The sequence below is a fragment of the Ambystoma mexicanum genome, chromosome 4p, assembly GCF_040938575.1.
Source record: "Ambystoma mexicanum isolate Mex_15411 chromosome 4p, UKY_AmexF1_1, whole genome shotgun sequence".
NCBI classification, from domain to species: Eukaryota; Metazoa; Chordata; class Amphibia; order Caudata; family Ambystomatidae; genus Ambystoma; species Ambystoma mexicanum.
The window spans coordinates 844,811,291-844,823,975 of NC_090927.1; the positions used below are offsets into that span (position 1 = coordinate 844,811,291).

General features: G+C 47.1%; 27 non-coding genes and 14 pseudogenes across 27 annotated transcripts; all 41 read right to left on the reverse strand.

Annotated features, from left to right (window-relative positions):
* Window positions 1-45: 45 nt before the first annotated feature.
* Window positions 46-164, reverse strand: LOC138455827 (5S ribosomal RNA; annotated as a pseudogene).
* A 106-nt stretch (window positions 165-270) lies between these two features.
* Window positions 271-389, reverse strand: LOC138463683 (5S ribosomal RNA). Its single transcript, XR_011266270.1, has one exon. It is a non-coding gene; the product is annotated as a 5S ribosomal RNA (ribosomal RNA).
* A 463-nt stretch (window positions 390-852) lies between these two features.
* LOC138457713 (5S ribosomal RNA) lies at window positions 853-961 on the reverse strand (annotated as a pseudogene).
* A 106-nt stretch (window positions 962-1,067) lies between these two features.
* Window positions 1,068-1,186, reverse strand: LOC138460573 (5S ribosomal RNA). Its single transcript, XR_011263254.1, has one exon. It is a non-coding gene; the product is annotated as a 5S ribosomal RNA (ribosomal RNA).
* Window positions 1,187-1,292: 106 nt separating this feature from the next.
* On the reverse strand, window positions 1,293-1,411 carry LOC138455155 (5S ribosomal RNA). Its single transcript, XR_011261797.1, has one exon. It is a non-coding gene; the product is annotated as a 5S ribosomal RNA (ribosomal RNA).
* A 106-nt stretch (window positions 1,412-1,517) lies between these two features.
* Window positions 1,518-1,636, reverse strand: LOC138462224 (5S ribosomal RNA). Its single transcript, XR_011264828.1, has one exon. It is a non-coding gene; the product is annotated as a 5S ribosomal RNA (ribosomal RNA).
* Window positions 1,637-1,742: 106 nt separating this feature from the next.
* LOC138461554 (5S ribosomal RNA) lies at window positions 1,743-1,861 on the reverse strand. The gene has a single exon (XR_011264169.1). It is a non-coding gene; the product is annotated as a 5S ribosomal RNA (ribosomal RNA).
* A 463-nt stretch (window positions 1,862-2,324) lies between these two features.
* On the reverse strand, window positions 2,325-2,433 carry LOC138457197 (5S ribosomal RNA; annotated as a pseudogene).
* A 99-nt stretch (window positions 2,434-2,532) lies between these two features.
* Window positions 2,533-2,651, reverse strand: LOC138455828 (5S ribosomal RNA; annotated as a pseudogene).
* A 106-nt stretch (window positions 2,652-2,757) lies between these two features.
* Window positions 2,758-2,876, reverse strand: LOC138455137 (5S ribosomal RNA). Its single transcript, XR_011261779.1, has one exon. It is a non-coding gene; the product is annotated as a 5S ribosomal RNA (ribosomal RNA).
* A 106-nt stretch (window positions 2,877-2,982) lies between these two features.
* Window positions 2,983-3,101, reverse strand: LOC138454344 (5S ribosomal RNA). Its single transcript, XR_011261025.1, has one exon. It is a non-coding gene; the product is annotated as a 5S ribosomal RNA (ribosomal RNA).
* Window positions 3,102-3,564: 463 nt separating this feature from the next.
* LOC138457198 (5S ribosomal RNA) lies at window positions 3,565-3,673 on the reverse strand (annotated as a pseudogene).
* Window positions 3,674-3,780: 107 nt separating this feature from the next.
* LOC138455829 (5S ribosomal RNA) lies at window positions 3,781-3,899 on the reverse strand (annotated as a pseudogene).
* A 106-nt stretch (window positions 3,900-4,005) lies between these two features.
* LOC138463684 (5S ribosomal RNA) lies at window positions 4,006-4,124 on the reverse strand. Its single transcript, XR_011266271.1, has one exon. It is a non-coding gene; the product is annotated as a 5S ribosomal RNA (ribosomal RNA).
* A 463-nt stretch (window positions 4,125-4,587) lies between these two features.
* On the reverse strand, window positions 4,588-4,696 carry LOC138457199 (5S ribosomal RNA; annotated as a pseudogene).
* A 106-nt stretch (window positions 4,697-4,802) lies between these two features.
* Window positions 4,803-4,921, reverse strand: LOC138460574 (5S ribosomal RNA). Its single transcript, XR_011263255.1, has one exon. It is a non-coding gene; the product is annotated as a 5S ribosomal RNA (ribosomal RNA).
* Window positions 4,922-5,027: 106 nt separating this feature from the next.
* LOC138455157 (5S ribosomal RNA) lies at window positions 5,028-5,146 on the reverse strand. The gene has a single exon (XR_011261798.1). It is a non-coding gene; the product is annotated as a 5S ribosomal RNA (ribosomal RNA).
* A 106-nt stretch (window positions 5,147-5,252) lies between these two features.
* LOC138462225 (5S ribosomal RNA) lies at window positions 5,253-5,371 on the reverse strand. The gene has a single exon (XR_011264829.1). It is a non-coding gene; the product is annotated as a 5S ribosomal RNA (ribosomal RNA).
* A 106-nt stretch (window positions 5,372-5,477) lies between these two features.
* Window positions 5,478-5,596, reverse strand: LOC138454345 (5S ribosomal RNA). The gene has a single exon (XR_011261026.1). It is a non-coding gene; the product is annotated as a 5S ribosomal RNA (ribosomal RNA).
* Window positions 5,597-6,059: 463 nt separating this feature from the next.
* On the reverse strand, window positions 6,060-6,168 carry LOC138457200 (5S ribosomal RNA; annotated as a pseudogene).
* A 107-nt stretch (window positions 6,169-6,275) lies between these two features.
* LOC138455830 (5S ribosomal RNA) lies at window positions 6,276-6,394 on the reverse strand (annotated as a pseudogene).
* Window positions 6,395-6,500: 106 nt separating this feature from the next.
* Window positions 6,501-6,619, reverse strand: LOC138463685 (5S ribosomal RNA). The gene has a single exon (XR_011266272.1). It is a non-coding gene; the product is annotated as a 5S ribosomal RNA (ribosomal RNA).
* Window positions 6,620-7,082: 463 nt separating this feature from the next.
* Window positions 7,083-7,191, reverse strand: LOC138457202 (5S ribosomal RNA; annotated as a pseudogene).
* A 106-nt stretch (window positions 7,192-7,297) lies between these two features.
* On the reverse strand, window positions 7,298-7,416 carry LOC138460575 (5S ribosomal RNA). Its single transcript, XR_011263256.1, has one exon. It is a non-coding gene; the product is annotated as a 5S ribosomal RNA (ribosomal RNA).
* A 106-nt stretch (window positions 7,417-7,522) lies between these two features.
* On the reverse strand, window positions 7,523-7,641 carry LOC138455158 (5S ribosomal RNA). Its single transcript, XR_011261799.1, has one exon. It is a non-coding gene; the product is annotated as a 5S ribosomal RNA (ribosomal RNA).
* A 106-nt stretch (window positions 7,642-7,747) lies between these two features.
* LOC138462226 (5S ribosomal RNA) lies at window positions 7,748-7,866 on the reverse strand. The gene has a single exon (XR_011264830.1). It is a non-coding gene; the product is annotated as a 5S ribosomal RNA (ribosomal RNA).
* A 106-nt stretch (window positions 7,867-7,972) lies between these two features.
* On the reverse strand, window positions 7,973-8,091 carry LOC138461555 (5S ribosomal RNA). The gene has a single exon (XR_011264170.1). It is a non-coding gene; the product is annotated as a 5S ribosomal RNA (ribosomal RNA).
* A 463-nt stretch (window positions 8,092-8,554) lies between these two features.
* On the reverse strand, window positions 8,555-8,663 carry LOC138457204 (5S ribosomal RNA; annotated as a pseudogene).
* Window positions 8,664-8,761: 98 nt separating this feature from the next.
* LOC138460576 (5S ribosomal RNA) lies at window positions 8,762-8,880 on the reverse strand. The gene has a single exon (XR_011263257.1). It is a non-coding gene; the product is annotated as a 5S ribosomal RNA (ribosomal RNA).
* Window positions 8,881-8,986: 106 nt separating this feature from the next.
* Window positions 8,987-9,105, reverse strand: LOC138456234 (5S ribosomal RNA). Its single transcript, XR_011262077.1, has one exon. It is a non-coding gene; the product is annotated as a 5S ribosomal RNA (ribosomal RNA).
* A 106-nt stretch (window positions 9,106-9,211) lies between these two features.
* LOC138454460 (5S ribosomal RNA) lies at window positions 9,212-9,330 on the reverse strand. Its single transcript, XR_011261136.1, has one exon. It is a non-coding gene; the product is annotated as a 5S ribosomal RNA (ribosomal RNA).
* Window positions 9,331-9,436: 106 nt separating this feature from the next.
* Window positions 9,437-9,545, reverse strand: LOC138458814 (5S ribosomal RNA; annotated as a pseudogene).
* A 106-nt stretch (window positions 9,546-9,651) lies between these two features.
* LOC138463070 (5S ribosomal RNA) lies at window positions 9,652-9,770 on the reverse strand. The gene has a single exon (XR_011265656.1). It is a non-coding gene; the product is annotated as a 5S ribosomal RNA (ribosomal RNA).
* A 463-nt stretch (window positions 9,771-10,233) lies between these two features.
* LOC138457205 (5S ribosomal RNA) lies at window positions 10,234-10,342 on the reverse strand (annotated as a pseudogene).
* Window positions 10,343-10,448: 106 nt separating this feature from the next.
* Window positions 10,449-10,567, reverse strand: LOC138455138 (5S ribosomal RNA). The gene has a single exon (XR_011261780.1). It is a non-coding gene; the product is annotated as a 5S ribosomal RNA (ribosomal RNA).
* Window positions 10,568-10,673: 106 nt separating this feature from the next.
* Window positions 10,674-10,792, reverse strand: LOC138463687 (5S ribosomal RNA). Its single transcript, XR_011266273.1, has one exon. It is a non-coding gene; the product is annotated as a 5S ribosomal RNA (ribosomal RNA).
* A 463-nt stretch (window positions 10,793-11,255) lies between these two features.
* On the reverse strand, window positions 11,256-11,364 carry LOC138457206 (5S ribosomal RNA; annotated as a pseudogene).
* Window positions 11,365-11,470: 106 nt separating this feature from the next.
* LOC138454376 (5S ribosomal RNA) lies at window positions 11,471-11,589 on the reverse strand. Its single transcript, XR_011261056.1, has one exon. It is a non-coding gene; the product is annotated as a 5S ribosomal RNA (ribosomal RNA).
* Window positions 11,590-11,695: 106 nt separating this feature from the next.
* Window positions 11,696-11,814, reverse strand: LOC138454870 (5S ribosomal RNA). The gene has a single exon (XR_011261526.1). It is a non-coding gene; the product is annotated as a 5S ribosomal RNA (ribosomal RNA).
* A 106-nt stretch (window positions 11,815-11,920) lies between these two features.
* On the reverse strand, window positions 11,921-12,039 carry LOC138462227 (5S ribosomal RNA). Its single transcript, XR_011264831.1, has one exon. It is a non-coding gene; the product is annotated as a 5S ribosomal RNA (ribosomal RNA).
* Window positions 12,040-12,145: 106 nt separating this feature from the next.
* LOC138461556 (5S ribosomal RNA) lies at window positions 12,146-12,264 on the reverse strand. The gene has a single exon (XR_011264171.1). It is a non-coding gene; the product is annotated as a 5S ribosomal RNA (ribosomal RNA).
* Between the last annotated feature and the right edge of the window lie 421 nt (window positions 12,265-12,685).

A 12,685-nucleotide genomic window follows, 5' to 3' on the forward strand; every position in this document is an offset into this window, starting at 1 on the left:
GGCAATTGTGAAATGGCTCACTTCCTGAACTTGGAGCACAAAAAAAGCCTACAGCACCTGGTATTCCCAGGCGGTCTCCCATCCAGGTACTAAGGGGGCCAGACACTGCTTAGCTTCCAAGATCAGACGAGATCGGGCGCATTCAGTGTGGTGTGGCCGTAGGCTCTGGGCCTTGTGAGTTTTGTACTTTTAAGCATCTAGTCGGCTAGACCTTGCAGTTTTAAAAGGCAATTGAGAAAGGGCTCACTTCCTGAACTTGGAGCACAAAAAAGCCTACAGCACCTGGTATTCCCAGGCGGTCTCCCATCCAGGTACTAACTAGGCCTGACACTGCTTAACTTCCAAGATCAGACGAGATCGGGTGCATTCAGTGTGGTGTGGCCGTAGGCTCTAGGAATGCTAAGAATATTACTCTTATGCATTTGCATTTAGTAAGCTAAGCCATGCAGCCACTTGCAACATGATACCACGCTCATCGCTCGATCAGGCTCGATCAGGCGAGATATATAAGACTGGTGGGCCCATTCAGGACTCCTATGTCTGGTAGGATAACTTTAATTCATCCATCCTGTGTCTGTTGCAGGGAGGTGGAGAGAACAATCAACACAATAATGGTTTTCTTTCATGCCTCTTGAAGGACTCAATATTCTCTGTACTGCATTACATGTGAAAGTCGATTTATTACCCATGAACACACTACCTGTATGCTAATTCTATGTAAAAAGGTAGCTCCAGCCCTCATGATGTTGTCCAACATTTCCGCTATAAAACGGGATACAATTATTTTGGAAACATACCAAATTTGAAAAATAATTGAGAAGTTGCGCAATTACTAATCATGGAGCACAAAAAAGCCTACAGCACCTGGTATTCCCAGGCAGTCTCCCATCCAGGTACTAACTAGGCCCGACCCTGTTTAGCTTCCGAGATCGGGCGCATTCAGTGTGGTGTGGCCGTAGGCTCTGGGCCTAGTGAGTTTTGTACTTTTAAGCATCTAGTCGGCTAGACCTTGCAGTTTTGAAAGGCAATTGTGAAATGGCTCACTTCCTGAACTTGGAGTACAAAAAAGCCTACAGCACCTGGTATTCCCAGGTGGTCTCCCATCCAGGTACTAACTAGGCCCGACACTGCTTAGCTTCCGAGATCAGACGAGATCGGGCGCAATCAGTGTGGTGTGGCCGTAGGCTCTGGGCCTAGTGAGTTTTGTACTTTTAAGCATCTAGTCAGCTAGACCTTGCAGTTTTGAAAGGCAATTGAGAAATGGCTCACTTCCTGAACTTGGAGCACAAAAAAGCCTACAGCACCTGGTATTCCCAGGCGGTCTCCCATCCAGGTACTAACGAGGCCCGACACTGCTTAGCTTCCGAGATCAGAAGAGATGGGGCGCATTCAGTGTGGTGTGGCCGTAGGCTCTGGGCCTTGTGAGTTTTGTACTTTTAAGCATCTAGTCAGCTAGACCTTGCAGTTTTGAAAGGCAATTGAGAAATGGCTCACTTCCTGAACTTTGAGCACAAAAAAGCCTACAGCACCTGGTATTCCCAGGCGGTCTCCCATCCAGGTACTAACGAGGCCCGACACTGCTTAGCTTCCGAGATCAGACGAGATCGGGCGCATTCAGTGTGGTGTGGCCGTAGGCTCTGGGCCTTGTGAGTTTTGTACTTTTAAGCATCTAGTCGGCTAGACCTTGCAGTTTTAAAAGGCAATTGAGAAAGGGCTCACTTCCTGAACTTGGAGCACAAAAAAGCCTACAGCACCTGGTATTCCCAGGCGGTCTCCCATCCAGGTACTAACTAGGCCTGACACTGCTTAACTTCCGAGATCAGACGAGATCGGGTGCATTCAGTGTGGTGTGGCCGTAGGCTCTAGGAACGCTAAGAATATTACTCTTATGCATTTGCATTTAGTAAGCTAAGCCATGCAGCCACTTGCAACATGATACCACGCTCATCGCTCGATCAGGCTCGATCAGGCGAGATATATAAGACTGGTGGGCCCATTCAGGACTCCTATGTCTGGTAGGATAACTTTAATTCATCCATCCTGTGTCTGTTGCAGGGAGGTGGAGAGAACAATCAACACAATAATGGTTTTCTTTCATGCCTCTTGAAGGACTCAATATTCTCTGTACTGCATTACATGTGAAAGTCGATTTATTACCCATGAACACACTACCTGTATGCTAATTCTATGTAAAAAGGTAGCTCCAGCCCTCATGATGTTGTCCAACATTTCCGCTATAAAACGGGATACAATTATTTTGGAAACATACCAAATTTGAAAAATAATTGAGAAGTTGCGCAATTACTAATCATGGAGCACAAAAAAGCCTACAGCACCTGGTATTCCCAGGCAGTCTCCCATCCAGGTACTAACTAGGCCCGACCCTGCTTAGCTTCCGAGATCGGGCGCATTCAGTGTGGTGTGGCCGTAGGCTCTGGAGTTTTGTACTTTTAAGCATCTAGTCGGCTAGACCTTGCAGTTTTGAAAGGCAATTGTGAAATGGCTCACTTCCTGAACTTGGAGCACAAAAAAAGCCTACAGCACCTGGTATTCCCAGGCGGTCTCCCATCCAGGTACTAAGGGGGCCAGACACTGCTTAGCTTCCAAGATCAGACGAGATCGGGCGCATTCAGTGTGGTGTGGCCGTAGGCTCTGGGCCTTGTGAGTTTTGTACTTTTAAGCATCTAGTCGGCTAGACCTTGCAGTTTTAAAAGGCAATTGAGAAAGGGCTCACTTCCTGAACTTGGAGCACAAAAAAGCCTACAGCACCTGGTATTCCCAGGCGGTCTCCCATCCAGGTACTAACGAGGCCAGACACTGCTTAGCTTCCAAGATCAGACGAGATCGGGCGCATTCAGTGTGGTGTGGCCGTAGGCTCTGGGCCTTGTGAGTTTTGTACTTTTAAGCATCTAGTCGGCTAGACCTTGCAGTTTTAAAAGGCAATTGAGAAAGGGCTCACTTCCTGAACTTGGAGCACAAAAAAGCCTACAGCACCTGGTATTCCCAGGCAGTCTCCCATCCAGGTACTAACTAGGCCTGACACTGCTTAACTTCCAAGATCAGACGAGATCGGGTGCATTCAGTGTGGTGTGGCCGTAGGCTCTAGGAATGCTAAGAATATTACTCTTATGCATTTGCATTTAGTAAGCTAAGCCATGCAGCCACTTGCAACATGATACCACGCTCATCGCTCGATCAGGCTCGATCAGGCGAGATATATAAGACTGGTGGGCCCATTCAGGACTCCTATGTCTGGTAGGATAACTTTAATTCATCCATCCTGTGTCTGTTGCAGGGAGGTGGAGAGAACAATCAACACAATAATGGTTTTCTTTCATGCCTCTTGAAGGACTCAATATTCTCTGTACTGCATTACATGTGAAAGTCGATTTATTACCCATGAACACACTACCTGTATGCTAATTCTATGTAAAAAGGTAGCTCCAGCCCTCATGATGTTGTCCAACATTTCCGCTATAAAACGGGATACAATTATTTTGGAAACATACCAAATTTGAAAAATAATTGAGAAGTTGCGCAATTACTAATCATGGAGCACAAAAAAGCCTACAGCACCTGGTATTCCCAGGCAGTCTCCCATCCAGGTACTAACTAGGCCCGACCCTGCTTAGCTTCCGAGATCGGGCGCATTCAGTGTGGTGTGGCCGTAGGCTCTGGGCCTAGTGAGTTTTGTACTTTTAAGCATCTAGTCGGCTAGACCTTGCAGTTTTGAAAGGCAATTGTGAAATGGCTCACTTCCTGAACTTGGAGCACAAAAAAAGCCTACAGCACCTGGTATTCCCAGGCGGTCTCCCATCCAGGTACTAAGGGGGCCAGACACTGCTTAGCTTCCAAGATCAGACGAGATCGGGCGCATTCAGTGTGGTGTGGCCGTAGGCTCTGGGCCTTGTGAGTTTTGTACTTTTAAGCATCTAGTCGGCTAGACCTTGCAGTTTTAAAAGGCAATTGAGAAAGGGCTCACTTCCTGAACTTGGAGCACAAAAAAGCCTACAGCACCTGGTATTCCCAGGCGGTCTCCCATCCAGGTACTAACTAGGCCTGACACTGCTTAACTTCCAAGATCAGACGAGATCGGGTGCATTCAGTGTGGTGTGGCCGTAGGCTCTAGGAATGCTAAGAATATTACTCTTATGCATTTGCATTTAGTAAGCTAAGCCATGCAGCCACTTGCAACATGATACCACGCTCATCGCTCGATCAGGCTCGATCAGGCGAGATATATAAGACTGGTGGGCCCATTCAGGACTCCTATGTCTGGTAGGATAACTTTAATTCATCCATCCTGTGTCTGTTGCAGGGAGGTGGAGAGAACAATCAACACAATAATGGTTTTCTTTCATGCCTCTTGAAGGACTCAATATTCTCTGTACTGCATTACATGTGAAAGTCGATTTATTACCCATGAACACACTACCTGTATGCTAATTCTATGTAAAAAGGTAGCTCCAGCCCTCATGATGTTGTCCAACATTTCCGCTATAAAACGGGATACAATTATTTTGGAAACATACCAAATTTGAAAAATAATTGAGAAGTTGCGCAATTACTAATCATGGAGCACAAAAAAGCCTACAGCACCTGGTATTCCCAGGCAGTCTCCCATCCAGGTACTAACTAGGCCCGACCCTGCTTAGCTTCCGAGATCGGGCGCATTCAGTGTGGTGTGGCCGTAGGCTCTGGGCCTAGTGAGTTTTGTACTTTTAAGCATCTAGTCGGCTAGACCTTGCAGTTTTGAAAGGCAATTGTGAAATGGCTCACTTCCTGAACTTGGAGTACAAAAAAGCCTACAGCACCTGGTATTCCCAGGTGGTCTCCCATCCAGGTACTAACTAGGCCCGACACTGCTTAGCTTCCGAGATCAGACGAGATCGGGCGCAATCAGTGTGGTGTGGCCGTAGGCTCTGGGCCTAGTGAGTTTTGTACTTTTAAGCATCTAGTCAGCTAGACCTTGCAGTTTTGAAAGGCAATTGAGAAATGGCTCACTTCCTGAACTTGGAGCACAAAAAAGCCTACAGCACCTGGTATTCCCAGGCGGTCTCCCATCCAGGTACTAACGAGGCCCGACACTGCTTAGCTTCCGAGATCAGAAGAGATGGGGCGCATTCAGTGTGGTGTGGCCGTAGGCTCTGGGCCTTGTGAGTTTTGTACTTTTAAGCATCTAGTCAGCTAGACCTTGCAGTTTTGAAAGGCAATTGAGAAATGGCTCACTTCCTGAACTTTGAGCACAAAAAAGCCTACAGCACCTGGTATTCCCAGGCGGTCTCCCATCCAGGTACTAACGAGGCCCGACACTGCTTAGCTTCCGAGATCAGACGAGATCGGGCGCATTCAGTGTGGTGTGGCCGTAGGCTCTGGGCCTTGTGAGTTTTGTACTTTTAAGCATCTAGTCGGCTAGACCTTGCAGTTTTAAAAGGCAATTGAGAAAGGGCTCACTTCCTGAACTTGGAGCACAAAAAAGCCTACAGCACCTGGTATTCCCAGGCAGTCTCCCATCCAGGTACTAACTAGGCCTGACACTGCTTAACTTCCAAGATCAGACGAGATCGGGTGCATTCAGTGTGGTGTGGCCGTAGGCTCTAGGAATGCTAAGAATATTACTCTTATGCATTTGCATTTAGTAAGCTAAGCCATGCAGCCACTTGCAACATGATACCACGCTCATCGCTCGATCAGGCTCGATCAGGCGAGATATATAAGACTGGTGGGCCCATTCAGGACTCCTATGTCTGGTAGGATAACTTTAATTCATCCATCCTGTGTCTGTTGCAGGGAGGTGGAGAGAACAATCAACACAATAATGGTTTTCTTTCATGCCTCTTGAAGGACTCAATATTCTCTGTACTGCATTACATGTGAAAGTCGATTTATTACCCATGAACACACTACCTGTATGCTAATTCTATGTAAAAAGGTAGCTCCAGCCCTCATGATGTTGTCCAACATTTCCGCTATAAAACGGGATACAATTATTTTGGAAACATACCAAATTTGAAAAATAATTGAGAAGTTGCGCAATTACTAATCATGGAGCACAAAAAAGCCTACAGCACCTGGTATTCCCAGGCAGTCTCCCATCCAGGTACTAACTAGGCCCGACCCTGCTTAGCTTCCGAGATCGGGCGCATTCAGTGTGGTGTGGCCGTAGGCTCTGGGCCTAGTGAGTTTTGTACTTTTAAGCATCTAGTCGGCTAGACCTTGCAGTTTTGAAAGGCAATTGTGAAATGGCTCACTTCCTGAACTTGGAGCACAAAAAAAGCCTACAGCACCTGGTATTCCCAGGCGGTCTCCCATCCAGGTACTAAGGGGGCCAGACACTGCTTAGCTTCCAAGATCAGACGAGATCGGGCGCATTCAGTGTGGTGTGGCCGTAGGCTCTGGGCCTTGTGAGTTTTGTACTTTTAAGCATCTAGTCGGCTAGACCTTGCAGTTTTAAAAGGCAATTGAGAAAGGGCTCACTTCCTGAACTTGGAGCACAAAAAAGCCTACAGCACCTGGTATTCCCAGGCGGTCTCCCATCCAGGTACTAACTAGGCCTGACACTGCTTAACTTCCAAGATCAGACGAGATCGGGTGCATTCAGTGTGGTGTGGCCGTAGGCTCTAGGAATGCTAAGAATATTACTCTTATGCATTTGCATTTAGTAAGCTAAGCCATGCAGCCACTTGCAACATGATACCACGCTCATCGCTCGATCAGGCTCGATCAGGCGAGATATATAAGACTGGTGGGCCCATTCAGGACTCCTATGTCTGGTAGGATAACTTTAATTCATCCATCCTGTGTCTGTTGCAGGGAGGTGGAGAGAACAATCAACACAATAATGGTTTTCTTTCATGCCTCTTGAAGGACTCAATATTCTCTGTACTGCATTACATGTGAAAGTCGATTTATTACCCATGAACACACTACCTGTATGCTAATTCTATGTAAAAAGGTAGCTCCAGCCCTCATGATGTTGTCCAACATTTCCGCTATAAAACGGGATACAATTATTTTGGAAACATACCAAATTTGAAAAATAATTGAGAAGTTGCGCAATTACTAATCATGGAGCACAAAAAAGCCTACAGCACCTGGTATTCCCAGGCAGTCTCCCATCCAGGTACTAACTAGGCCCGACCCTGCTTAGCTTCCGAGATCGGGCGCATTCAGTGTGGTGTGGCCGTAGGCTCTGGGCCTAGTGAGTTTTGTACTTTTAAGCATCTAGTCGGCTAGACCTTGCAGTTTTGAAAGGCAATTGTGAAATGGCTCACTTCCTGAACTTGGAGTACAAAAAAGCCTACAGCACCTGGTATTCCCAGGTGGTCTCCCATCCAGGTACTAACTAGGCCCGACACTGCTTAGCTTCCGAGATCAGACGAGATCGGGCGCAATCAGTGTGGTGTGGCCGTAGGCTCTGGGCCTAGTGAGTTTTGTACTTTTAAGCATCTAGTCAGCTAGACCTTGCAGTTTTGAAAGGCAATTGAGAAATGGCTCACTTCCTGAACTTGGAGCACAAAAAAGCCTACAGCACCTGGTATTCCCAGGCGGTCTCCCATCCAGGTACTAACGAGGCCCGACACTGCTTAGCTTCCGAGATCAGAAGAGATGGGGCGCATTCAGTGTGGTGTGGCCGTAGGCTCTGGGCCTTGTGAGTTTTGTACTTTTAAGCATCTAGTCAGCTAGACCTTGCAGTTTTGAAAGGCAATTGAGAAATGGCTCACTTCCTGAACTTTGAGCACAAAAAAGCCTACAGCACCTGGTATTCCCAGGCGGTCTCCCATCCAGGTACTAACGAGGCCCGACACTGCTTAGCTTCCGAGATCAGACGAGATCGGGCGCATTCAGTGTGGTGTGGCCGTAGGCTCTGGGCCTTGTGAGTTTTGTACTTTTAAGCATCTAGTCGGCTAGACCTTGCAGTTTTAAAAGGCAATTGAGAAAGGGCTCACTTCCTGAACTTGGAGCACAAAAAAGCCTACAGCACCTGGTATTCCCAGGCGGTCTCCCATCCAGGTACTAACTAGGCCTGACACTGCTTAACTTCCGAGATCAGACGAGATCGGGTGCATTCAGTGTGGTGTGGCCGTAGGCTCTAGGAACGCTAAGAATATTACTCTTATGCATTTGCATTTAGTAAGCTAAGCCATGCAGCCACTTGCAACATGATACCACGCTCATCGCTCGATCAGGCTCGATCAGGCGAGATATATAAGACTGGTGGGCCCATTCAGGACTCCTATGTCTGGTAGGATAACTTTAATTCATCCATCCTGTGTCTGTTGCAGGGAGGTGGAGAGAACAATCAACACAATAATGGTTTTCTTTCATGCCTCTTGAAGGACTCAATATTCTCTGTACTGCATTACATGTGAAAGTCGATTTATTACCCATGAACACACTACCTGTATGCTAATTCTATGTAAAAAGGTAGCTCCAGCCCTCATGATGTTGTCCAACATTTCCGCTATAAAACGGGATACAATTATTTTGGAAACATACCAAATTTGAAAAATAATTGAGAAGTTGCGCAATTACTAATCATGGAGCACAAAAAAGCCTACAGCACCTGGTATTCCCAGGCAGTCTCCCATCCAGGTACTAACTAGGCCCGACCCTGCTTAGCTTCCGAGATCGGGCGCATTCAGTGTGGTGTGGCCGTAGGCTCTGGAGTTTTGTACTTTTAAGCATCTAGTCGGCTAGACCTTGCAGTTTTGACAGGCAATTGTGAAATGGCTCACTTCCTGAACTTGGAGTACAAAAAAGCCTACAGCACCTGGTATTCCCAGGTGGTCTCCCATCCAGGTACTAACTAGGCCCGACACTGCTTAGCTTCCGAGATCAGACGAGATCGGGCGCAATCAGTGTGGTGTGGCCGTAGGCTCTGGGCCTAGTGAGTTTTGTACTTTTAAGCATCTAGTCAGCTAGACCTTGCAGTTTTGAAAGGAAATTGAGAAATGGCTCACTTCCTGAACTTGGAGTACAAAAAAGCCTACAGCACCTGGTATTCCCAGGCGGTCTCCCATCCAGGTACTAACTAGGCCCGACACTGCTTAGCTTCTGAGATCAGACGAGATCAGGCGCATTCAGTGTGGTGTGGCCGTAGGCTCTGGGCCTAGTGAGTTTTGTACTTTTAAGCATCTAGTCGGCTAGACCTTGCAGTTTTGAAAGGCAATTGTGAAATGGCTCACTTCCTGAACTTGGAGCACAAAAAAGCCTACAGCACCTGGTATTCCCAGGTGGTCTCCCATCCAGGTACTAACTAGGCCCGACACTGCTTAGCTTCCGAGATCAGACGAGATCGGGCGCAATCAGTGTGGTGTGTCCGTAGTCTCTGGGCCTAGTGAGTTTTGTACTTTTAAGCATCTAGTCAGCTAGACCTTGCAGTTTTGAATGGCAATTGAGAAATGGCTCACTTCCTGAACTTGGAGCACAAAAAAGCCTACAGCACCTGGTATTCCCAGGCGGTCTCCCATCCAGGTACTAACGAGGCCCGACACAGCTTAGCTTCCGAGATCAGACGCATTCAGTGTGGTGTGGCCGTAGGCTCTGGGCCTTGTGAGTTTTGTACTTTTAAGCATCTAGTCGGCTAGACCTTGCAGTTTTGAAAGGCAATTGTGAAATGGCTCACTTCCTGAACTTGGAACACAAAAAAGCCTACAGCACCTGGTATTCCCAGGCAGTCTCCCATCCAGGTACTAACTAGGCCTAACACTGCTTAACTTCCGAGATCAGACGAGATCGGGTGCATTCAGTGTGGTGTGGCTGTAGGCTCTAGAAATGCTAAGAATATTACTCTTATGCATTTGCATTTAGTAAGCTAAGCCATGCAGCCACTTGCAACATGATACCACGCTCATCGCTCGATCAGGCTCGATCAGGCGAGATATATAAGACTGGTGGGCCCATTCAGGACTCCTATGTCTGGTAGGATAACTTTAATTCATCCATCCTGTGTCTGTTGCAGGGAGGTGGAGAGAACAATCAACACAATAATGGTTTTCTTTCATGCCTCTTGAAGGACTCAATATTCTCTGTACTGCATTACATGTGAAAGTCGATTTATTACCCATGAACACACTACCTGTATGCTAATTCTATGTAAAAAGGTAGCTCCAGCCCTCATGATGTTGTCCAACATTTCCGCTATAAAACGGGATACAATTATTTTGGAAACATACCAAATTTGAAAAATAATTGAGAAGTTGCGCAATTACTAATCATGGAGCACAAAAAAGCCTACAGCACCTGGTATTCCCAGGCAGTCTCCCATCCAGGTACTAACTAGGCCCGACCCTGCTTAGCTTCCGAGATCGGGCGCATTCAGTGTGGTGTGGCCGTAGGCTCTGGGCCTAGTGAGTTTTGTACTTTTAAGCATCTAGTCGGCTAGACCTTGCAGTTTTGAAAGGCAATTGTGAAATGGCTCACTTCCTGAACTTGGAGCACAAAAAAGCCTACAGCACCTGGTATTCCCAGGCGGTCTCCCATCCAGGTACTAACGAGGCCAGACACTGCTTAGCTTCCAAGATCAGACGAGATCGGGCGCATTCAGTGTGGTGTGGCCGTAGGCTCTGGGCCTTGTGAGTTTTGTACTTTTAAGCATCTAGTCGGCTAGACCTTGCAGTTTTAAAAGGCAATTGAGAAAGGGCTCACTTCCTGAACTTGGAGCACAAAAAAGCCTACAGCACCTGGTATTCCCAGGCGGTCTCCCATCCAGGTACTAACTAGGCCTGACACTGCTTAACTTCCAAGATCAGACGAGATCGGGTGCATTCAGTGTGGTGTGGCCGTAGGCTCTAGGAATGCTAAGAATATTACTCTTATGCATTTGCATTTAGTAAGCTAAGCCATGCAGCCACTTGCAACATGATACCACGCTCATCGCTCGATCAGGCTCGATCAGGCGAGATATATAAGACTGGTGGGCCCATTCAGGACTCCTATGTCTGGTAGGATAACTTTAATTCATCCATCCTGTGTCTGTTGCAGGGAGGTGGAGAGAACAATCAACACAATAATGGTTTTCTTTCATGCCTCTTGAAGGACTCAATATTCTCTGTACTGCATTACATGTGAAAGTCGATTTATTACCCATGAACACACTACCTGTATGCTAATTCTATGTAAAAAGGTAGCTCCAGCCCTCATGATGTTGTCCAACATTTCCGCTATAAAACGGGATACAATTATTTTGGAAACATACCAAATTTGAAAAATAATTGAGAAGTTGCGCAATTACTAATCATGGAGCACAAAAAAGCCTACAGCACCTGGTATTCCCAGGCAGTCTCCCATCCAGGTACTAACTAGGCCCGACCCTGCTTAGCTTCCGAGATCGGGCGCATTCAGTGTGGTGTGGCCGTAGGCTCTGGGCCTAGTGAGTTTTGTACTTTTAAGCATCTAGTCGGCTAGACCTTGCAGTTTTGAAAGGCAATTGTGAAATGGCTCACTTCCTGAACTTGGAGTACAAAAAAGCCTACAGCACCTGGTATTCCCAGGTGGTCTCCCATCCAGGTACTAACTAGGCCCGACACTGCTTAGCTTCCAAGATCAGACGAGATGGGGCGCAATCAGTGTGGTGTGGCCGTAGGCTCTGGGCCTAGTGAGTTTTGTACTTTTAAGCATCTAGTCAGCTAGACCTTGCAGTTTTGAAAGGCAATTGAGAAATGGCTCACTTCCTGAACTTGGAGCACAAAAAAGCCTACAGCACCTGGTATTCCCAGGCGGTCTCCCATCCAGGTACTAACGAGGCCCGACACTGCTTAGCTTCCGAGATCAGACGAGATGGGGCGCATTCAGTGTGGTGTGGCCGTAGGCTCTGGGCCTTGTGAGTTTTGTACTTTTAAGCATCTAGTCAGCTAGACCTTGCAGTTTTGAAAGGCAATTGAGAAATGGCTCACTTCCTGAACTTGGAGCACAAAAAAGCCTACAGCACCTGGTATTCCCAGGCGGTCTCCCATCCAGGTACTAACGAGGCCCGACACTGCTTAGCTTCCGAGATCAGACGAGATCGGGCGCATTCAGTGTGGTGTGGCCGTAGGCTCTGGGCCTTGTGAGTTTTGTACTTTTAAGCATCTAGTCGGCTAGACCTTGCAGTTTTAAAAGGCAATTGAGAAAGGGCTCACTTCCTGAACTTGGAGCACAAAAAAGCCTACAGCACCTGGTATTCCCAGGCGGTCTCCCATCCAGGTACTAACTAGGCCTGACACTGCTTAACTTCCGAGATCAGACGAGATCGGGTGCATTCAGTGTGGTGTGGCCGTAGGCTCTAGGAACGCTAAGAATATTACTCTTATGCATTTGCATTTAGTAAGCTAAGCCATGCAGCCACTTGCAACATGATACCACGCTCATCGCTCGATCAGGCTCGATCAGGCGAGATATATAAGACTGGTGGGCCCATTCAGGACTCCTATGTCTGGTAGGATAACTTTAATTCATCCATCCTGTGTCTGTTGCAGGGAGGTGGAGAGAACAATCAACACAATAATGGTTTTCTTTCATGCCTCTTGAAGGACTCAATATTCTCTGTACTGCATTACATGTGAAAGTCGATTTATTACCCATGAACACACTACCTGTATGCTAATTCTATGTAAAAAGGTAGCTCCAGCCCTCATGATGTTGTCCAACATTTCCGCTATAAAACGGGATACAATTATTTTGGAAACATACCAAATTTGAAAAA